Here is a 24,074-nt window from a genome sequence, read left to right as displayed (position 1 = left end):
TTTTCTTTTGAACATAGACAGCAGGCAACGCTGGTGGAAACAATCCGGTCCTTAAGCGAAGATCCTCAGGGGTATTGGCTCTCAAATCTACAAGCAAATACCCATAAGGCTCCCGTGTGGCATCCTCAAAAGCTTCTAGGAAAAAACGTGTTTTTCCGGGGTACATCTGACAAGCTAGAGTTAAAATTTGTAATTTATCTCGGGGGTTATTAAAAAGCACCATGTACTTTGTGTTTAAATTTATCGTGCAGCTTTTCTTACCCTGACAAAATATGTTTTGTACCAGGTAGAAAATGCTGAGATTTCTGTGGTGCACATACTTGGTAAAGGCTTTTTCTAGCTCACAATTTTCACTAGCACTCTCCATGAGATCATCAACAATAGCCAAATTCACCTTCTCCGGTGGGAATAATTTGTCATCTACGAATGTATTCGGCAGACCCTCCACAAATCTGGAGTGGGGAAAAGAGAGAGACATTTCATCATATAGTTTCTGCCAACATGAATAAAACCAAACAATATTATCAGGTTTCTGAGAAAAATTAGTTTCAATATTATACAGCAGTTGTTTTACAAAATAGCTCTTTCCAGAATTAGACGGCCCTGCTAGAATGCATGAGAATGGGTGTTGCAGGCGTGTATCCATCACAATACTCGACTAATACCCAAAAGGTAAGGTAGTGAAATCATCAATTAGTCACCGCTTTGTGTAAACGCACTTTTGTGTTTTGCGTAATGGCCTCGTCTCAATCGCCCAGTACTTTTTATTTCTCACAATGGACGGCTGCTGTACGACAATACGTTTCTGTGTATCTGTGTCAGAATTGCGCGGGTAGTCCAGAACTAGATCTTTTAGACTGTTGAAATTAATAGATTGAGAGTTAGCGATATTTATTGTTATCCCCTTAACTTTTAAGACAGTTTTACAGGTGTTGAGTTTGTAACCGTAAGTTTTGGGGCCCGCGGATACAAATTCTGTGATGTGTGTACCATCGGGTATTTCACTGGTCAGTTCCCCCAGGTAATCGCCTAAAGGTGGCTGCCACTCACCATCTCTCTGTACAAAAATAACAGAATCTGTGTCTTGATAAAGGCACCTCTCCTGTAGCCTGTCCAGTGGCGAATAGAGCTCTAGCATGACATACGCGGTTGTAAAACACGCTATAAAAAGTTTGTGTTTTTGTTGTGTTAAAATCATACAGTCACGGCCTCTTTTGTTTAATGATCTGACTGGTCGCTATAGATTTCAAGCGCCTTTTTTACACCACCGCTATTTTTAATGATGGTGACGACTAGCTTTAACGAATTGGAAGCTAGACATTCAACGTTACTTTGAAGTGTGCGGGCAACGGCATTTAAAAAAGATTCAGAATTAAAATCTTCCCGGGTTTGTTTTGTAGCGAAAATAGGGTCTAAAGTATCGCCACATTCAAGCCTTAACTGTACAAAGTTACCAGGTTCAATGTCCCTGATGATTCTATCCAGTAATGACTGAACGCCGTCATGAACAATATTTTCGGCCTCTACAAATGATTGTACTTGATCCAAATTTACAAATCTAAAATGATCTGTATGTATATGTCCATTGAAATTGCGGAGAGCCCTTTGATGATGATAAAAATGCTGTAAAACGTCTGAACGATCTACGGACATTTCACTATCATAAACACCATTACCTACAGAGGCTGCATCATGCGCATTTTCAGTATGTGTTTCAAGATGCCCACTGCTCTGAGCATCTGGATCAGCACTGCTGTTGACATCTCCAGGACTGTCTTGGGTGTGTAAAACTGTAGTTGAATCATGTAACAGCCTCTGGGGATATTGTGTAGATATAGCGCTGTAAACTGTCTTTCGCCCCCTTCTAGCTGCTCGCGATCTTCTGGATTTTTTAAAACCACAGCCAACCAAGCTTAGTCAGGTGGATTTAGATTTATTTAAATTCACAGGTGGTGTATGTACACAGGCATGATTTAGTTTAAAATCATATAGCTCGGCGATAATGTCAGGTGTTGGACAGGCATTTATCAGTCTTTCATACGTATCACAGAAAGATTTTAGCTTGATCTGTGCGAGTTTGGTATGGATGTACTGAGCAGACATGACAATAAATATTTTGACATGCTCATCATCCCACACAGGTCGCCCTGTATAAGATGAATGTTCACCAACTCTCTGTTTTTTCCTACATACACGACGTCATGATACCGATCGTTTCTTTAGAGGTAATACAATGCCGGGGTCGCTAGAAGATCCTGCAAGAGCAGTATGTGCAGATTGTACAGTTTGACACAACTGTTTATTGCCACGGTTATTACCCTTCTTACCCGCGACGAGCTGTGCAATTTATCTGTTTTCAGGAGGAACATGCGGGATGCTGATTGTGCTATTGCCTTCCTAAGTTATGCTGGGGCTATCGTTCTGCGATGCAAATCTCTCTCTTGAAACATTCTTATATTTTTGATGTGGAATCTTGGGGCATGGATTCCTGGAGTGTTTGGGTGACGCGTAGCTTTCCTCACGATCCACAACACAGATGGGCGAAAGAGGACTTGTTCTCACAGCTGCAATAGCTCTTTGGGGGTGATTCAGTGCAGGCCCGTAATTACGTCGCTGCATAACTCATGGATGAAGATCCGACGTATCTAAAAGAAAAGATACAAGTGTCAGTTACCCGCGAAACCGGTGTAAAATTGGAAAAGCTGCACGCCAGTAGTTATCCATGATCCTGCTTAATATTTGAAAAGTTAACTGTGACAGTTATCCATGAAATCATTGTAACAATATTTGCATAAATCCGGTATAGATCAGACCAGATATATACTTACAAGTATGAACCGGGAATTGCACCTCCGCAGCTCCTGGTTTAACGGACGTCGCATTGTTCGAACTCGTTGAGACGGGGATATTCTCTTTTTCAAAATGAATTTTTCTGGCAACTAGTTTAGCAGATGTAAATAAAATATGACTATTAGTTAACACAGAACTGATTTTCTACACAAAAGTGAGAATCGTATGTATTTCAAGTGAACCGTTACCTTTTCTATTCTTGAGACACCTGCTTAACAAATTTCCGCGTCTTTTAGGGGCGCCGGGTAACGGCGAAATTACAGTGTTCTTGACATCTATGATCTCGACATCTGAATCCAGATTTTCACATGGTTCGGGAACACACCAGTTTTCAGGCATATAGACCGATGGCTGCGTGTCAGTATCTGTATGAAAAATTGCACTTAGTTCGTGTTTACATACTCACGTCCCGATTACATACCGCTGTGCAAACAATACTTTGACTCCATAAACAATACAGTCATGTCGGACCAGGGGACGCCGGTTAAATTCAGATACAGAAAGTGTATAGTGCGATTACATTTCAGACCGCGACAGTATTGACACGATAAAATGGTGTCTCAAAGGGTGTATGGAGATCCCGCTGTTTATGCCCGCTACTATACTGCCCAGTCGGGGTACGGGCTAGAGGGGTTCCGCGGGAGCGAGGACATGTATGGCTCTGGCCTGGCCGGGATATTTAAAGGCTTATTTTGCCGCGCTGTGCCGCTTTTCAGAAAAGGCCTAGAATTAGTAAAACCACACATAAAGACGGCGGTCCGGAACATCGCGACGGACGCCGTCACGACTGCCTCAACGGCCCTTATGAAACGGATAAATACACAACCACAGCAAGACGGATCTGGGATAATTTATGTCGCTAAAAAAGCACAAAAAAGAAAGAGGCGCGCTTGCCCGCCTTTATGCTCATGAATAAAACTACCACCAGGAGACGCCCCCGTCAGAAACGAGTAAGACGCTCTGCGGATGACATCTTCTAACCAGTTATCATGGCTTTCCTGCATGACGTTTCTGTAGAGTGCGCAAAATCTGAACTGGATATTTTTGATGTACCCCCGACACAAACCAGTATAGAGAAATCTCTATTTGTAGAAGTACAACCGGCTGCGGCTCTGTCAGACAATGGCCCATTGGAATTTTTCATATCTGGGAGCGGCGATTATTATTATTATTATCAAAACAACATGCTGTTGTACATAAGCTGTCGCATCGTGAAGCAAGATAATACGGCTATCGCCTATGGCGCCCGTGTGGCTCTCATAAACTATCCTCTAGCCACCCTTTTTAACCAGGTCGATATTACTCTGGGAGATCGACTTATCTCACAATCGGACAATCTCTACAGCTATAGAGCGTACATAGAGACCCTTTTAAATTACAGCTCGCAGACGCTGTCATCACAATTTACAGCCGGTTTGTTCTATAAAGACACTGCGGGCCATCATAATGACCGGAGCTTGGATGGCGCAAATGCAGGGTTTATCAAAAGAGCCAATGCAGCTTCTCGCTCAAAGCTTATCGACCTCTTGGGGCCCATTTTTGGGGATATATTTAATCAACCAAAGTTAATATTGAATGGTCTTGACCTTAAGGTTAAGTTAACAAGAAATAAGGATGCTTTCTGCCCCATGTCCGCAGAAGCCGAGCCGCTGAAGGTGCAAATCTCGCAAGCGGCTCTATATGTGAAAAGAGTGCCGGTGTCTCTGGCTGTCCGAATTGGTCACAGCCAGGCCCTCCTAACCGCAACCGCCAAGTACGCTATTGACCGAACATGCATGAAAGTGTACAGCATCGCCGCAGGGACACGGATCACGAACCACGAGAACCTCTTCCTAGGCCAGATACCAAAAACTGTCATATTGGGGTTTGTAGATAATGAGGCCTTCAGCGGTTCTTACTCGATAAGCCCCCTGCAATTCCACAACTACCACGTCAACCACGGCGCTTTATATCTGGACGGCCAGCAGATACCCGCGAGACCTTATAATCCTAATTTTAATGATGATTTAGCCATCAGAGAGTATATGGCGCTTGCCCATATATCTGGTAAACAAAAGGCTGATTGTGCCATGGCGATAGATCGTGAAGAATTTATGGCTGGATTCACTCTATTTGCTTTTGATTTATCGCCTGATCAAGAGCCTGGAGGCCATTTCTCGCTCATTAAAACAGGCAACCTACGTGCTGAAGTCCGCTTTGCGCTAGCGACACCCCACACGATAAATATGATTGTTTTTGCAGTCAACCACACCATTCTGGAAATTAATAATAGGAGAGAGATCTTGTACGATTTTAATTAAGTAACGATGGACAGTCTGCAGCTTACAGCGGTGGTGAAAGCCGATAATTATACAAATCGCATATTCGCCGGTGTGTTTCCGTGTGATTTGCTTCCGGAAGATAGAGTGACTCAGAGACCCCCGGCATATATCGTGAATACAGACCCGGCGAGTCAGGCTGGCCGCCATTGGGTATTAATCGTGCTCTGCGATGATAAAACGGGCATATTTTTTGATAGTTATGGGTTTCGTCCGGACAATATAATCTTCCCACGCGATTTTGTGACATTCCTGAACAAGAATTGTGAATCTTATTGTTATCAGAACGCGCAAATCCAAGATATGTATAGCCGTGTATGCGGCCATTATTGCGTATATGTATTACATTATTTAGCGCGCAGGTTACCATTCAAGAAACTTTTGCAGCGTTTCACTTCTGACATGCAGAATAATGATAGAATCGTATCAGATTTTGTGTCATCAAAATTTTCATGTTTAACTCGTTGTTCTGTCAGAAATTATCAATTTAATCAAAAATGTACTTGTCTTTGCAAACTTCATTGACCTAAATGTCAAATGTCTGAGCAGACATAGCCCCATTGATACATAGCGGCTGCTACCAATTAGCTCTGTTGTGTTTTAGTTCTGACAATAAATATTTTAACTGCTCTGTGTTTGTACAGCCAGTCTTTCCTACACTTCTGGGATCCCAGAGCTCACAACATCTGTGGGACCCTCCATAACACATAACACACCTGCTCCCAAAAGGCACATCACATAACAACCGGTATTGCAGGCAGAAACAAAATTGCAGACAGAAACAAACACCTAAGCTGTGTTGATTGACTGACCATTAGCAGACACTTCTGTTTGTGTTTACGTAAGAAATAGTTCTTGGCCCTGACTTTCACATAACATCCTGCAGTCTGTTTTGCTGTGCTGATTGACGGGCCATTAGCTGTGTGTCTCGCTCTGTTTGTGTGGCTGAAACACTGCTTCTAAAATACATCGATTACAGAATAATCTCACACAAGCTACATATGAAAATCTAATATAAAAACAATACTGTGATAATAAACACAGCAGCAAATTAACTTTATCAAACTATATCAAAAGGGGAGAGCAGACACACAGGGACAGCAGCCAGACAGGGAGGGGAGGGGGTTACACACTTTGATACACTTTGATAGGGGCGGGTCCACCTGTCAAATTGAGTTTGATGAGTAATATGTAAGCTACACTACTCCTCTCAATGAGACAGCATAGGCAGCATGGACGTCACGAACGTCCGCGCTGCCCACCCAAAGACTAGCGCGCCCATCCGCCTGAATGGAACGCCCCATTCAGGCGGGCGGCCCGCCCAGTCGTTCATTCAGACGTCCAGCCGCACACCGCGTCTGGATGCGGCTGTCAACTAGACGGCCATTCAGCATGGCGGCGATCGGCCGTGCTGAACAGCCGTCTAGTTCATGGGTCTAAAGGTACCCTAAAAATGTGACCTATTTCAAGTTTGGAAGTAATTTTAATTTTAAACAAAAATATATAATTTTCCACTGGGACAAAATATGTTGTAAAAAAACTATTGGTTGGCCCCTTCACACTAGATTTTGCTTCAGTTTTTTTATTATGAAATCAGAAAATCTGGAGCAAAATATGAGTTTTTAATGTGAGATATGAACAGAGGCTTCTGATTAGGATATTTTTTTGTGAATTTATCCCAAAATTCTCTGCTGCTTGTTACACTTTTTATGTTATTTCCTCTACTAATACTTTCATTTTAAATTAGGAAATGGACACAGCCGTATGTTGATATTTGGAACAAGAGACAATCTCCATCTACTGGCACAAAGTAAAGAGTGGGTTGCTGATGACATGTTTTTCACTACACCAGCCTTGTTTAAGCAACTTTACACAATCCATGTAGTCCACAGCGGCCTTGATGTTCCGCTAGTGCACACCTTGCTGACAGACAAGAGCCGTTCTACATACCAGAGGTTGCTGCAAGAGCTGAAGAACTTGCAGCCTGGACTGCAGTCAGACAACCTGATGTTGGATTTTGAACTAGCTGCAATACAGGCATTTGAAAGTGAATTCCCCAACCTTGTGAAGACTGGTTGCTTTTTCCACCTATCACAGTCGGTTTGGCGTAAAGTTCAAAATGAAGGACTCAAGATGCAATACCAAGGTGACCATGAATTTGACCATTGGATATGCATGATACCTGCCCTGGCCTTTTTTCCACCACAGAATGTTGTGCAATCATTTGAAGAATTGGTGGAAGATCCTGACTTTCCACAAGAAGCAATACCAATTGCCAACTATTTTGAAGACAGCTATATCGGTCATTGCAGAGGACGTCAAGCACCTTTGTTTCCAGGTCAATTCTGGAATGTGTATGAACGAACATTGAATGATCAACAGCGAACAAATAATGATGTCGAAGGATGGCACCGTAGCTTTCGAGAAACATGTGGTACTCTTTTCCAAAATATATACCGGTTCATTAACTGTCTGAAACATCAGCAAGAGCTCCATAGTTTTGAAATTATTCAGATAACAGCAGGAAATCCCATCGCTGCAAGAAACAAAAAGTATGCTGCGGTTTCAGCAAGGGTTAAACGTATCGTGCAAGATTTCAATAATAGAAGCTTGATGGATTATCTAAGAGGCATTGCCTACAGCTTTGAATTTTAGTTCATGGTCACATATTGTATGTTTTGAGAGCAGTGTTTTTAGCTGTAAAATAATTCAAGCATTATAACCTGTCATTTGTATTTTCTCTTTTTCTCTAATCCTTCCCCTCTATACCTTTTTATGTTTCTTGTTAAAACAGTTTTGATATATACAATTAAAGCATAACTCTACAAAAAACATGTTATGTTATAGTACCTGTGCCCATGATATTCATTTCCAAAGGAGAACTTCCAGCAGCTTCACGTCTGTGTGAAAAGTCTCATTCAAGTTAAAGCTCCATGTGCTGCAGGATTTCAGTGGTTGCTAAGGAGGTTGTTTCTCCTTAGTAGCAGTACTTGTGGATGGATTCTAGAGGGCGTGGCTGCACAGGAGCATGCAACTAACAATATATTCCCTATGATGTATAAAGGGCTGCTGGTTTACTTCCCTCTGCAAAGCCCCCCATGTGTTCTGTCCTGTAACGGCTTTACACAGGCAGGGGGGAGCCCTCCTCTTGTCCAGGACAGAGCACACAAGTGGAGGGTGAAGGGGAGCTTTTCAGAGGGTTGTGAACAAGCAGCCCTGAATGTATCATAGGGAGCCAGGATCCATTCTGCTACCAAGGGGGCATGACCTCCTTAGTAATCAATGAAATCCTACCATTTTCCTGTCTGTAAAATTACTCAACTAGAAAACAAAGTTTTAGAATAAAAAAAAAATAATTTGATCAGAATTCTATATCTTAGACTCATATGGTGTATTATTAGTGATAAGCGAACCTGCCAATGTTCAGTTCAGGCAGGACTTTCCCGGATGCAAAATATCCAGGAGCAAATTGCTGGAGGCAAAACATCCAGGGATGAACTGCTGGGGGCGAAACATCCGGGGGCGAACTGCTGGGTGCGAAACATCCGGGCGCGAACTGCTGGGTGCGAAACATCCGGGGGCGAAACATCTGGGGGCAAACTGCTGGGGGTGAAACATCCGTGAACGAAACTGCTGGGGGCGAAACATCCGGGGGGTGAAACATCCGGGGGCGAACTGCTGGGGGCGAACTGCTGGGGGCGAAACATCCGAGGGCGAACTGCTGGGGGCAAAACATCCGGGAACGAAACTGCTGGGGGCAAAACATCCGGGGGCAAACTGCTGAGGGCGAAACATCCGGGGGTGAAACATCCAGGGGCAAACTGGTGGGGGCAAAACATCCGGGAGCAAACTGCTGGAGCAAAACATCCGGGGGCGAAACATTCGGGGGCGAACTGCTGGGCGCGAAACATCCGGGGGCGAACTGCTGGGGGCGAAACATCCGGGGGCGAACTGCTGGGGGCGAAACATCCGGGGGCGAACTGCTGGGGGCAAAATATCCGGGCGCAAAACATCCGGGGGCAAACTGCTGGGGGCGAAATGTGCGGGGGCGAAACAACCTGGGGGCGAAATGCTGGGGGCAAAATGTTCGGGGGCAAAGTGTACCTGGGGGCGAACTGCTGGGGGCAAAATGCTGGGGGCGAACTGCTGGGGGTGAACTGCTGGGGGCAAAACTTCCTAAAACCAAAGATAATTGACAGAAAATAGATAGATAAATAGCCTATAGAGCTTTCTATTAAGCTAAATAAATAAATGGTTAAATGAAAAAAACCACGTACATACTCTTTTTTTGGTATCCAACAAAGGTAAAGAAGACAGCTGCAGGCTCATATTATCCATGGTTATTGGTCCCAATCTGGCCTAAAAATACAAGCCCGCAGCCGCTCCAAAAGTGACGTATCAGATTAGATATTCCAAATCTTCGCCTTGACTCTTCCTGATTGCTCTGGTGCGCTGGCAATCGAGGTAATGGTAGTTGATGTTGATGTTAGCTCTGAATTGCCAAAATAGCTGGATCAAGCTCTGGTTTAGAAATGGAGAGGGATCTATCAGGCACCCCCATTACTATCCCAGTAAAAAAAAAATACTTTATTTAACTAATAGTCCAGGGATTGAGCCGTACAAATGCTATGGAACCCCTTTCTGATGCTCCATAACCTTTCCAGAAAGCAGTCATTGACACACTCCACAAGGAGGGAAAGCCACAAAAGCTCATTACTAAAGAAGCTGGCTGTTCATAGAGTGCTGTATCCAGGCATGTTAATGGCAAGTTAAGTGGAAGGAAAGAGTGTGGTAGAAAAAGGTGCACAAGCAACTGGGATAACTGCACCCTCGAAAGGATTGTTAAGAAAAGGCCATTCAAAAATATGGGAGAGATTCACAAGGAGAGGATTGTTGCTGGAGTCATTGCTTCAAGAACCACCAGACACAGGCATATCCAGGACATGGGCTGTAAGTGTCATGTTCCTTGTATTAAGCCAATCATGACCAATAGACAACGCAAGAAGTGTCTTACCTTGGCAAAGGAGGAAAAAGACTGGACTGTTGCTCAGTGGTCCAAGGAGTTGTTTTCAGATGAAAGTAAATTTTGCATTTCATTTGGAAATGAAGGTCCCAGAGTCTGGCCAAGGAGCTCAGAGACAGAATTGTGGCAAGGCACAGATCTGACCAAGGTTACACAAGTAAACCACCGAACACAAGACACAAGCAACCAAATGGTCCCATAACACTATAAATCTTTATTAGAAAAATGTAAAAAGCCATCAGGTGAATAAAACGATGCAGGATAAGGGAACAAACGTGTATTCCTGTCGGACATGCTAAAAGGGTCAGGACAACCACACATGTCATGCCTAGATATGGCAATATGCCCTTAGTATAGGAAGGCCCATAATTTCATATGCTATTAAATAATAGAACAGTGTCATAGCAAAAACAGTAATGCATAATAGCTCAGTACGAGCACATACCTGATGTGAATGTAGCAGGCAGGATGCGTGGGTGACCGGACCCTAACCCCCATGCGCGTTTCGGAGCAGGCAGCTCCTTCCTCAGGGGGTGAATTACTGCAGTACTCAAGGTTCCTAACAGCACAGTGGCCTCCATAATCCTTAAAGTGAAGATGTTTGGAACCATCAGAAGTCTTCCTAGACCTGGCCAACCAGCCAAACTGAGCAATCGTGGGAGAAGAGCCTTGGTGTGAGAGGTAAAGAAGAACCCCAAGATCACTGTGGCTGAGCTCCAGAGATGCAGTAGGGTGATGGGAGAAAGCTTCACAAAGTCAACTTTCACTGCAGCCCTCCACCAGTCGGGTCTTCATGGCAGAGTGGCCCCACAGAAGCCTCTCCTCAGTGCAATAATAATAAGAAACCCAGCACTCAACTTGAAGTGATCAATCTGGTAATTTAATATAATTCACTGTAGTAGTCAAATTTGACTACTACAGTGAATTATATTAAATTACTAGATAGATCACTTCAAGTTGACTGCCGGGTTTCTTATTATTATTACTAACGGTGTGAGAACCTACTCTGGCACCTCAAATAGTGGTGCGCACGGTTCTCTTTTTCAGTGACCTCTTCTCAGTGCAAGACATATGAAAGCCCGCACAGAGTTTGCTAAAAAACACATGAAGGACTCCCAGACTATGAGAAATTAGATTCTCTGGTCTGATGAGACAAAGGCAGACCTTTTTAGTGATGATTCTAAGCGGTATGTGTGGAGAAAACCAGGCACTGCTCATCACCTGCCCAATACAATCCCAAGAGTGAAACTTAGTGGTGGCAGCATGCTATGGGGATGTTTTTCAGCTGCAGGGACAGGACGACTGGTTGCCATTGAAGGAAACATGAATGCAGCCAAGTACAGAAATATCCTGGATGAAAGCCTCTTCCTGAGTGCTCTGGACCTCAGACTTGACCGAAGGTTCACCTTCCAACAAGACAATGACCCTAAGCACACAGCTAAAATAACAAAGGAGTGGCTTCAGAACAACTCTGTGACATTCTTGACAGGCCCAGTCAGAGCCCTGACTTAACTCCTTAATGACCACCAACACGTCTTTTAACTGACCTGAGATGTAAGAGAATAGCATTCCCATACAGGTAACAATCCAGCAGATGTTGACTGTACACTATAGCTGACTACTTGCTGCATCAGCCACGATCAGTGTTTGCACTATCCAAATCTGTTTAACCCCTTAGATGCTGCTGTCAATACATTGTGTGCAGAATTATTAGGCAAGTTGTATTTTGATCACATAATACTTTTTATACATGTTGTCCTACCCTGATTAAGTACATCAGGTGATGTGCATCTCTGAGGAGGGGTGCTGTCTAATGACATAAAAACCCTATATTAGGTGTGCTGAATTATTAGGCAACTTCATTTCCTTTGGCAAAATGGGTCAGAAGAGAGATTTGACGGGCTCTGAAAAGTCCAAAATTGTGAGATGTCTTGCAAAGGGATGCATCAGTCTTGAAATTGCCAAACTTTTGAAGTGTGATCACTGAACAATCAAGCGTTTCATGGCAAATAGCCAACAGGGACGCAAGAAGCGTGTTGGGCAAAAAAGGCGCAACATAACTGCCCATGAATTGAGGAAAATCAAGCGTGAAGCTGCCAAGATGCCATTTGCCACCAGTTTTGCCATATTTCAGAGCTGCAACATTACTGGAGTAACAAAAAGCACAAGGTGTGCGATACTCAGGGACATGGCCAATGTAAGGAAGGCCAAAAAACGACCACCTTTAAACAGGAAACATAAGATAAAACGTCAAGACTGGGCCAAGCAATATCTTAAGACTGACTTTTCAAAAGTTTTATGGACTGATGAAATGAGAGTGACTCTTGATGGGCCAGATGGATGGGCCAGAGGTTGGATCAGAAAAGGTCAGAGAGCTTCACTCCGACTCAGATGCCAGCAAGGTGGAGGTGGGGTACTGGTATGGGCTGGTATCTTCAAAGATGAACTTGTGGGACCTTTTCAGGTTGAGGATGGAGTGAAGCTCAACTCCCAGACCTACTGCCAGTTTCTGGAAGATAACTTTTTCAAGCAGTGGTACAAGAAGAATGGTATCGTTCAAGAAAAAAAAGATTTTCATGCAGGACAATGCTCCATCACATGCCCCCAACTACTCCACAGCGTGGCTGGCCAGTAAAGGTCTCAAAGAAGAAAAAATGACATGACCCTCTTGTTCACCTGATCTGAACCCCATAGAGAACCTGTGGTCCCTCATAAAATGTGAGATCTACAGGGAGAGAAAACAGTACACCTCTCGGAACAGTATCTGAGAGGCTATGGTGGCTGCTGCACGCAATGTTGATCGTAAACAGATCAAGCAACTGACAGAATCTATGGATGGAAGGTTGTCGAGTGTCATCATAAAAAAGTGGCTATATTGGTCACTAATTTTTGGGGGTTTTGTTTTTGCATGTCAGAAATGTTTATTTCTAAATTTTGTGCAGTTATATTGGTTTACCTGGTGAAAATAAACATGTGAGATGGGAATATATTTGGATTTAATTAAGTTGCCTAATAACTCTGCACAGTAATAGTTACCTGCACAAACATATATCCTCCTAAGATAGCCAAATCTAAAAAACAAACCCTCCAACTTCCTAAAATATTATGCTTGGATATTTATGAGTCTTTTGGGTTGATTGAGAACATAGTTGTTGATCAATAATAAAAATAATCCTCTAAAATACAACTTGCCTAATAATTCTGCACACAGTGTAGTGACTACATCATTATAAATGGTTAACAGACTGTGGGGGCTTCCTCTTTATCCCAATTGGTGCCCTCAGATCATGATTTTGTGGTCCTCATGTTTGCCATGGCAATTCACGACCAAATACCGGCCTTAGAGTCTGCCGATTGTTGTAACCTGTTTAGAAGTTAGAGGCATTTAGGTGTTAAAAATGCACATTTTACTTTCTGTCAAGTCAATTTGTATTAATTCCTGAAAAACAACTGAAGAGTTAATAAACTACTTGACAGCAGTTTTCAATATGCCGGGGTGCTGTTTATAAAATGATATAACTTTTGTTTGTTTTTTTCAAATATATGGGACCCCTAAAGGCCCTTCAAACATAGATAAGTCCCTAAAAAAATACATTTTGTAAATTTCCTTGAAAAAATGAAAAATTATTGCAACGTTTTTAAACCTCCTAAAATGCTAACAAAATAAAAGAACATTTTACAAATGGTGCTGATGTAAAGCAGACATGAGAGAAATTTTATTTATTAATGTTTTACTGTGGTATGACTGTCTGGATTAAAGGGATAATCATTCAAAGTTTGAAAATTGGTAATTTTTTAACATTTTTCTCAAATTTCTGATATTTTTTATAAATAAACACAAAACATATTGACCTAAATTTTCCATTATCATAAAGTATAGTGTGTCACAAAAAAACATTCTAAAAAACACTGGGATTTGTTGAAACTTTCCAGGGTTATTACCACATAAAGTGACACGGTTAGATTTCAAAAATTTGGCTCCATCACTAAGGGGTTAAACCCAATTGAGCATGTCAGGAGAGACTTGAAAATGGCTGTCCACCAACATTCAACATCCAACCTGACAGAACTGGAGAGGATCTGTAAGAAATTATGGGAGAGGATCCCCAAATCCAGGTGTGAAAAACTTATCGCATCATTCCCAAGAAGACTCACGGCTCAAAAGGGTGATTCTACTCAATACTGAGCAAAGGGTCTGAATACTTATGGCCATGTGATATTTTATTTTTTATTTTTTAATAAATTTGCAAAAATTTCTACATTTCTGGGTTTTTTTCAGTCAAGATGGGGTGTAGAGTATACATTAATGAGAAAAAAATTAACTTTTTTTAAATTTACCAAATGGCTGCAATGAAACAAAGAGTGAAAAATTTAAAGGGGTCTGAATGGATTTCATGATGCATTTATGGTGGTTCATGTTTTGCAATCTTGCAGTGATGGCAGTTTTGGTAATGTATTCATGTGCTGCTAATGGCTCTGGTGATTTATTCATGTAGTGATGATAGTTCTGGTGCTGTATTTATCACCCGAATCTCCATTAGTACATGAATAAGAAATTAAAATTATTGTCATGTTCCTTGTATTAAGCCAATCATGACCAATAGACCATGCCAGAAGTGTCTTACCTTGGCCAAGGAGGAAAAAGACTGGACTGTTGCTCAGTGGTCCAAGGTGTTGTTTCCAGATGAAAGTAAATTTTTCATTTCATTTGGAAATGAAGGTCCCAGAGTCTGGAGAAAGAGTGGAGAGGCACACAATCCAAGCTGCTTGAGATCGAGTGTGAAGTTTCTACAATCAGTGATGGTTTTGGGAGCCATGTCATCTGCTGGTGTAGGTCCACTGTGTTTTATCAAGGCCAAAAGTCAGCGCAACCGTCTTCCAGGAAATTTTAGAGCACTTCATGCTTACCTCTGCTGACAAGCTTTTTGGAAATTGTTGTAACTGTATTTATCACCAGAATCGCCATCAGTACATGAATAAGAAATTAAAATTATCATCAGTACATAAAAAGAGCACCAGAGCCATCAATATTACATGAATACATAACCAGAACCACAATCAGTACATTAATGTGTCTCAAGAAGCACCATCAGTACATAAATGCATCACCATAGTCAGTACATGGATACATCACTAGATCCACCATTAGTAAATAAATACAACACCAGTACAGTACCAGCACATGTATACATAAACAAAATCACAATCAGTGCATGGATACATGACCAGAACCACCATTAGTGGATGACTACATTGCTAAGCTTTGTACAACAATCAATGGTAATGGCAAGTAAGCCCCATATATATTTGTATCGCAAGAACCTACAACTCAAAATATGTCCTTAACAATGCTAAGGAGATGCTTAGAGTTGTTATAATTCAGCTGCGGACCATACAAGAATCACAGTACTAATGAGACTTAGTAACAATAATTAAACATTTACATCCAGGTACCATTGTGATGGAAATATATATCATATAGATCTCACTTGTGCATATACTCCTATATAATTATATACTGTATACTCATGTATACTCATATATCCACAGCTAATATATACACTATAATCAATTGCTTAAAATGGCTGACATAAACTGATATAAGCTAGACTGACAGTTTGGGGATTTCCAGCCATAAAGTGGAACAGCACCAGATGTACTAAATGGTGATCAGATGTCTAAACTTTGTCCTAGATGCAGAAAGATGCAGACGGCTACATTTTAGTTGCTTAATCAGCATTCATATGTGCATTAATCACAATATTCCATATATATTTAGATAACCAATAACAGAGGAGCTAGACAATATGGTAATGAACTAACCACCTCCTTTCTATATGCAATTATAAAACCATGTGTGTACAATAAATCATCGGTATTGGTGGAATGTTATTGTCACAATTATGCACAGTGTAAATTCTTGAGCGCTCAAAATACTCAGTCTAATTGGGAACGGCCGCAGCACACACAGGGATAGATTTATCCAAGCCAAATTTCCATAACACCTTATGTATGAAATATTTTGTTATTGGAGTCATTCTCTTCTCCATCTTGTTCAGATGCCATCATGACCTTTCACAACCACAACTTGTCTTTGCAGACTTCCCTCTTCTACCATCTTTTGCAGCACATCCCCACATGGTGCTCTTAAAAAATAAGAGTGTTATTAAAATGCCCTCTGCATAAATATATCTGTCCATAAATTGCCCTAAATAAGCCTTCTAACGTAAATGGCCTCCACACTGTCTAACCTTATGAGCTACACCTACTAGACTGTTTGCCCTTATGAGCTATAGCCACTCCACTGTCTGCCATTATCAGCTTTAACCACCACACCATTCGCCTTAATGAAGCACAGCCATAGATATCCCATATCCACTGTTTTCCCTTACACTCCTTATATCTCCACACTGTCTCCCCAGCATAATAATCTGTCTGCATATTGCACCGCTATTTCATACAGCCTCCTCTCCATAACCATTTTGTGCTCCTATACACACTAGGCCATTATACTGCCCTCAATGCTTTCCTCTCCTAACTATATCCATTCCTCACACTGTCCTCCTACACTGTATGATGGTCACCACAGCTGCCCATACAGTATGATATCCACATGCAGTATGATGCCTACCATACCCTCCTATTTTATAGTATGGTCCCCACCATAGCCCCTCATATATAGTGTGATGTCCACCACAGCTCCGCATATACAGTATGATAATCCCCACAGCATCCCATACAGTTTATGGACCCTGGTCACCAATACAGTATAATGGCCCCCACAGCCACTAATAAACAGTATAAAGCACCCAACAGTATGATATCCATGGCAGCCTCCAATATACAGTATGATGCCAACCACAGCTCTCTATACAATATGGTCACCACATCACCACAACACCCTATACAGTATCATGTCACCCACATATTGTGTGCTGTTATGACCTTGTATTGTGGGAAATGGTGACCATACTGTATAGCGATACAGTATGGTCACCGCAGCAACCAATATAGTATTGTCATCACAGCCCCCTTTACAGTATTAGGACTTCACAGTCCCCTTTATAATGTCCCCCATAGCCCCTATACAATATGATCCCCCCACAGCCCCACATATAGTATGATGCATTCACAGGCTCCAGTATAATGTCCCTCACAAACCTCCACATAACGTGATGTCCCTCACAGATCCCCATATAATGTGATGTCCCCCACAGGCCCTTTTATGTTGTTTTATTTGCAAAGTGCGCCTGCCTCCGGGAAGCAAAAGGTAGCTATGTGGGTGTGTTTCCTGCCTATCCTTCATCCCTGAAGCATATCTCTAAATACCACAAAGAACAGCATCTCAGGTCAAATGGCTTCTGCATAAGAATGCATTGAAAAAAATTCTACAATTAGAAAACAAAATCAGAAGATAAAAAGAATATTTCACTACCAATTTTTAATAAGTACAAAATATGGGTAATACTTAGTTATCTCTAAAATTCAATGTCAGTGTCACATCATTATGATATTTAGCTTAACAAGCGTTAATAACATATTACTGGGACATTTTATCCTTAAAGTAGAAAAGTATACTTTTCAAAGGTAGTTTCATCTTTCAGACAGTTCATGTTATGAACACTTTGTCCTGTATATTTCAGTTATCTTGTAAATTGCAGTTATCTTTCAAGCTGTTAATTTTCCATGGATCACTCAGATATTTTTGAACTTCAATAGCAGGGCTTCGTGTCACTGCATTTAATGCTAGCAGCTTTTGAAACATGTCTAGTGCACGCCATGTAAATTGCTTCCATTGATAAGGGATTTTCTTGTAATTTCCTGTGGTTTGCCACAAAGCAAATTGTTCATACTGACTGTCTTTATAAGATGCTGTATCCCAGGGAAAGTATCCTGTTGAGATGCAAAACAGAAGAATACCAAATGCCCACACATCAAGGCTGGAGTCAAGTTCAAGAGTATCATTTTCTTCTAAGACACATAGTTCAGGAGATGAATATGGAACAGTTCCTTTTAAAGGAGATATGTTAAAACATTCAAGCCTTGTTAATCCAAAATCAGCAAGTTTTATGCAATGACAATCTTTGTCAAAAAGTAGAATATTATCCAGTTTCACATCTCTGTGAACAAGAGCTTTACTGTGCATAAAGTCAAGAGCTTCAGCCAACTGCATTGCACATCGTTTCACCATTATGTCAGGTAAACCTACCTAAAAAACAATAACAACATAATATGACATCAAAAAGTTAATCTAAGTATGCAAAAAATTTAAAAATACAATCAAAATTATAGGGGTATTCCCAGAAATAAACATTATCTTCTATCCAAAGGATAGGGAATAATTTATTAATCAATGGAATCCCAACTGTTAGGATCCCCAGCAATCCAAACAACAGAGATGTGGAAAGGATTTCATGGGCTTGACCTCCCAATTGATTGTCTGACAGACAACTAGAGACAGACAAGTCCAGTACTTCAGCTCTTTCCAGCTGTGCCACAGATGATGACTGGAGTGGAGGTTAATGATGTGCATCACTGCTTTTTCAAAGTGAATCTCTTCAGAGCTCTGCTCTTTGGATCACTAGTGGTCCCCCAGCAAACAGTAAATTAGAAGATAATTTTACATTCTAAGAATATTCCTTTAAATAGTGAAATAAAATATTCTGATCATTTATTAAAATGTTTGACCCTATTGAATGTGTTAACCATCTCAGGAAAACCTTATTTTGGGCTTTTATGATGAAGAATGATGAATATCATGTCAGAAGAGATAGAAATGATTTTAATAGTGGGCAAACTTTTTTGTTAAGAGATCGCCGTTATTCATTGAATAATGGTGATCATGTAATCGGGAACCGAAAAATCCTTCCCTGATTGTGTTCTCCAGGGATTCAGCTACCTCTGGATTTTCGGATTCTGGGTGGTGCAATAGGCTTATTCCCAGGGGAATAAGGTCCCTTAGCGGCCACCCTTTTAACCCTAGAACGCATACCTGGGGCCTCGCAGGCCTGCCAGCTTACTTGTTTTCTATTTTCTGTAAAAGTACTTTAGTTAGAATTTTGAAAATCTAGGTAATCCTCATGTATATAGTTGTTTCCAGTTATTCATATATTTTTATGTTACAGACATTTTGGTATATAACAACCTGTTTTTGGGACTACCCCATATTCACGCACCTGGGGCCTTATAGGCCTGTACTAGGTTTACATGTGATACTCAGTCTTTTTGTCTGTATTGTTGCTGGGGAAGAACTTTTATGACTCTGCTATTGCTGGGAAGAGTGTGGATTCTGCATGACAGCGCTGCTATATTTGTCCAGCAAAGAAGGAAAGAAAATCGGAGCGTTTCTGTTCTACTTGCGGACAAAATGTATGCAAGGAACAATAAGCCAAAAAAAAAATATGCGAGAATTGTCGGGGGAATATGTAAAGTTACAAATAGATATTCCTGCACCAAGTTTGCTACAACCAAAAAATGTTTTCATAAAAAAATTGCATATTTGGTGTGCCCGTTTACTTACTTTTTTGTTGTTTTATGCACATAATTATGTTTTGAAATATACACATCTTAGGCTGTGTTCCCAGTAGCGCTGGGGTTCGCCAGAAGGGGATCCATAATGGATCTGACCTCCTGGTAACTCCAGCTAAGGCTGCCGGAATGGCGGGATTCTGCCAGCCTTAGCTGGGGTCACCAGGAGGTCAGACCCATTACGAATCCCCTCCTGGCGGACCCCAGCGCTACTGAGAACACAGCCTAAGATGTGTATATTTCAAAACATAATTATGTGCATAAAACAACAAAAAAGTAAGTAAACGGGCACGCCAAATATGCAATTTTTTGGAATGCATCCTTACCTTACAATTGTAAAATAAGTTTTGAAAAGTATTTTTATTTGAGTTATTCCGTGTTATTTGCACACAGGCCTAAAAGGCCCCAGGTGCGTGAATATGGGGTAGTCGCAAAAAAAGGTTGTTATACCGAAATGCCTATAACATAAAAATATATGAACAACTGGAAATTTCTAACAACTATATACCTGAGGAATACCTAGAGTTTCAAAATTCTAACTAAAGTAATTTTACAGAAAATAGAAAACAAGTAACCTGGCAGGCCTGCGAGGCCCCAGGTATGCGTCCGCCAACCTTAGCTGGGGTCACCAGGAGGTCAGATCCATTACGGAATCCCGTTCTGGCGGACCCTGGCGCTAGTGGGAATGCATCCTTACTTTGCAATAAACTTTGAAAAGTATTTTTCGGATTGGCAGGCTGTGAGTGGTTGTCTTATTGGTATTTTTGCACCTATTTTGAAGCCATCTTAGGCTAGTTTCACATTTGCGTTTAAAAACGCAGCGTTTAAAACACAAACGCAGGTGGTGAAAAAACGCATGTAAACGCGTGCAAACGCTGCGTTTTTTAGACGCATGCGTTTTCTCATGCGGTAAAAAAAGCGGCGTTTTGCAGCGTTTACATGCGTTTTTTCCTGCGTTTGCGTTTTTGAAACGCATGCTGAGAAGTGTGTGACAGCTGCCAATCATCAAAATCATCTAGAAAACCCACTATAAATAGAAATAGCTAGGGTTGGGGTTAGGGTTAGGGTTAGGATCAGGATCCCTAGGGTTAGGGTTAGGGTTAGGGTTAGGATCCCTAGGGTTAGGGTTAGAGTTTGGATCCCTTTATCACCTTGATGGGTTAGGGTTAGGGTTAGAGGTAGGGTTAGGGGTAGGGTTAGGGGTAGAATTAGGGTTAGAGTTTGGATCCCTTTATCACCTTGATGGTGGGGGGTGGCTTATCAGTGTGTATTCTTGTTTTTTTCTATGGAAACGCATGCGTTTAAAACGCAGCCAAACGCATGTGCTTAAAAACGCATGCGTTTACATAGACAGCAATACATTTTTTTGCCGCAAAAAAAGCCTCTAAAAATTACTACATGTTGCATTTCTGCAACAAAACGCAAGCATGGAATCGACGCATGCGTCGTCAAACGCGGCAAAACGCATACAAAAAAACGCATGCGTTTTTAATTTTAAATATAGGGAAAAAAACGCATGCGTGTTTTTGCGCTAAAACGCAGCGGCAAAAAATGCAAATGTGAAACCAGCCTTAACTGCATGGGTCCACTGCATCCTGATAGTGCATATGTTTTGAGGCCTGGGCAGGTAAGCATCTCTGCATTTTGCTAGTGTTTTTTGAATTTTTGGAGGATCTCTGAATCCTATTTTTGTGCTGTATTTGTTCATCATAGGTAGACCACAATTATGAGAGTCAAAATGAGAAAACAAATGCAGAAAATCATTATCTGATTTGGCAAGATTTATTTTGCTAATTATGGTGGAAAATAAGTAATTGTTCACCTAAAAACATGCAAGATTTCTGGCTTTCACAGACCTATAACTTCTTCTTTTAGAGGCTCCTCTGTCCTCCATTCATTACCTGTAGTAATGGTACCTGTTTGAACTTGTTATCAGTATAAAAGACATCTGTCCACAGCCTCAAACAGTCACACTCCAAACTCCACTATGGTGAAGACTAGAGTTGAGCGACTTTCATTTTTTTAAGATCGAGTCTGGTTTTTTGAAACCCGATTTTGTCCAGAGTCGAGTCGAGTGCAGTCGGCCGATTATCGCTAAAAGTCGGGGATCGACCGAAACACGAAACCCAATGCAAGTCAATGGGGAAGCATAGTCGGCAGTGAGTGGAGGCCAGGAAAACACCTACAGTGCCCATTTTAATGCCAAAAACATCCATTCTTGTTTCTGAAGCTTGCAAATCTTAATTAACTTTATAATAATAGTTGGGCATAGGGAATTGGGGGTCATTTGGCAAAAGTTGTGGGGGGAGTAGGGCTGGCTCAAGTTTTTCGTGGGCCCAGGAAATGCGGACTACGTCACGGCGGTGTTGCAGGGAAAGGTAAGTATTTAAACGTTGCAAGTGCTGTGATCCTGAGCAAGCAGGGGGGGGCCCACTCGTTCACATTGGCACTGGCACAGGGCCCCTCAAAGTACGGTGGTGTGTTTGCATGGCGGGAGCGCCTCCCACCAGCAGCGACACTTTTGCGTACTCTGAGGGGCCCTGTGCCAGTGACGTCGCCAACGAGTATGCCCCCCCACCTGATGAAGGAACCTGCACTTTCATCTGCACCTTCCTCTTTGTCCCTGTGTAAGGTGGTATAACATGCGGGAAGGGGAACCTTACTTTCAGCAGGGTCAGATTCTGGCTGTGTAGAGTACAAGGGGAATGTAGTGGTCTAGGTCAATGTACCAGCAGACTCATTTAGCAGTGGCTGGGCAATGGGTAGGATGAGGAGGAAACAGATATAGGGCCAAAGAATAAAGTAGGCTAAATGCAGTTCAAAATTGGTAACAGGACTAAACAGGCGGCATTGCTTTGTTCAGTGGAGTAGCAAACCCAAGAGCAGCAGACACTGTTTCAAGGGCCTAACCACACTAGTAGGCCAAATGCAGTTTAATATCTGATAGTATAGGGCGAAAGCCAGAATGTGGAAGCTCAGCTTTGTTCAGTTGAGGACAACACCAGGGAGGGGCAGACACCTTTAGTAGGCCGGAACAGCCAATTTCATTTTTTAAAATGGTAATTTGGAACAGAAGGTTGAAGCTCAGCTTTATTCAGTTGAGGACAACACCAGGCAGGGGCACACAGACAGACACCTTTAGTAGGCCGGAAAAGCCAATTGCATTTTTTAAAATGGTAATTTGGAACAGAAGGTTGAAGCTCAGCTTTATTCAGTTGAGGACAACACCAAGCAGGGGCACACAGACACCTTTAGTAGGCTGGAACAGCCAATAGCATTTTTAAAATGGTAATTTGGAACAGAAGGTTGAAGCTCAGCTTTATTCAGTTGAGGACAACACCAAGCAGGGGCACACAGACACCTTTAGTAGTCCGGAACAGCCAATAGCATTTTTAAAATGGTAATTTGGAACAGAAGGTTGAAGCTCAGCTTTATTCAGTTGAGGACAACACCAGGCAGGGGCACACAGACAGACACCTTTAGTAGGCCGGAAAAGCCAATTGCATTTTTTAAAATGGTAATTTGGAACAGAAGGTTGAAGCTCAGCTTTATTCAGTTGAGGACAACACCAGGCAGGGGCACACAGACAGACACCTTTAGTAGGCCGGAAAAGCCAATTGCATTTTTTAAAATGGTAATTTGGAACAGAAGGTTGAAGCTCAGCTTTCTTCAGTTGAGGACAACACCAGGCAGGGGCACACAGACAGACACCTTTAGTAGGCCGGAAAAGCCAATAGCATTTTTAAAATGGTAATTTGGAACAGAAGGTTGAAGCTCAGCTTTATTCAGTTGAGGACAACACCAAGCAGGGGCACACAGACACCTTTAGTAGGCCGGAACAGCCAATAGCATTTTTAAAATGGTAATTTGGAACAGAAGGTTGAAGCTCAGCTTTATTCAGTTGAGGACAACACCAGGCAGGGGCACACAGACAGACACCTTTAGTAGGCCGGAAAAGCCAATAGCATTTTTAAAATGGTAATTTGGAACAGAAGGTTGAAGCTCAGCTTTATTCAGTTGAGGACAACACCAAGCAGGGGCACACAGACACCTTTAGTAGGCCGGAACAGCCAATAGCATTTTTAAAATGGTAATTTGGAACAGAAGGTTGAAGCTCAGCTTTATTCAGTTGAGGACAACACCAAGCAGGGGCACACAGACACCTTTAGTAGGCCGGAACAGCCAATAGCATTTTTAAAATGGTAATTTGGAACAGAAGGTTGAAGCTCAGCTTTATTCAGTTGAGGACAACACCAGGCAGGGGCACACAGACAGACACCTTTAGTAGGCCGGAAAAGCCAATAGCATTTTTAAAATGGTAATTTGGAACAGAAGGTTGAAGCTCAGCTTTATTC

General features: G+C 41.9%; 1 pseudogene across 1 annotated transcript in view; it reads right to left on the bottom strand.

Moving 5' to 3' along the window:
- Positions 1-17,750: 17,750 nt before the first annotated feature.
- The window catches only part of LOC143767875 (serine/threonine-protein kinase SBK1-like), a 219,789-nt pseudogene continuing 213,465 nt past the window's right edge, over positions 17,751-24,074 (bottom strand). Inside the window, exon 3 of the transcript XR_013213773.1 lies at positions 17,751-18,400. The product of XR_013213773.1 is annotated as a serine/threonine-protein kinase SBK1-like (transcript). The remainder of the gene's footprint in view (positions 18,401-24,074) is intronic.

This window comes from Ranitomeya variabilis, chromosome 4 (genome assembly GCF_051348905.1).
Source record: "Ranitomeya variabilis isolate aRanVar5 chromosome 4, aRanVar5.hap1, whole genome shotgun sequence".
In the NCBI taxonomy this organism is placed as follows: Eukaryota; Metazoa; Chordata; class Amphibia; order Anura; family Dendrobatidae; genus Ranitomeya; species Ranitomeya variabilis.
This window is presented reverse-complemented; position numbering and strand designations above follow the sequence as displayed.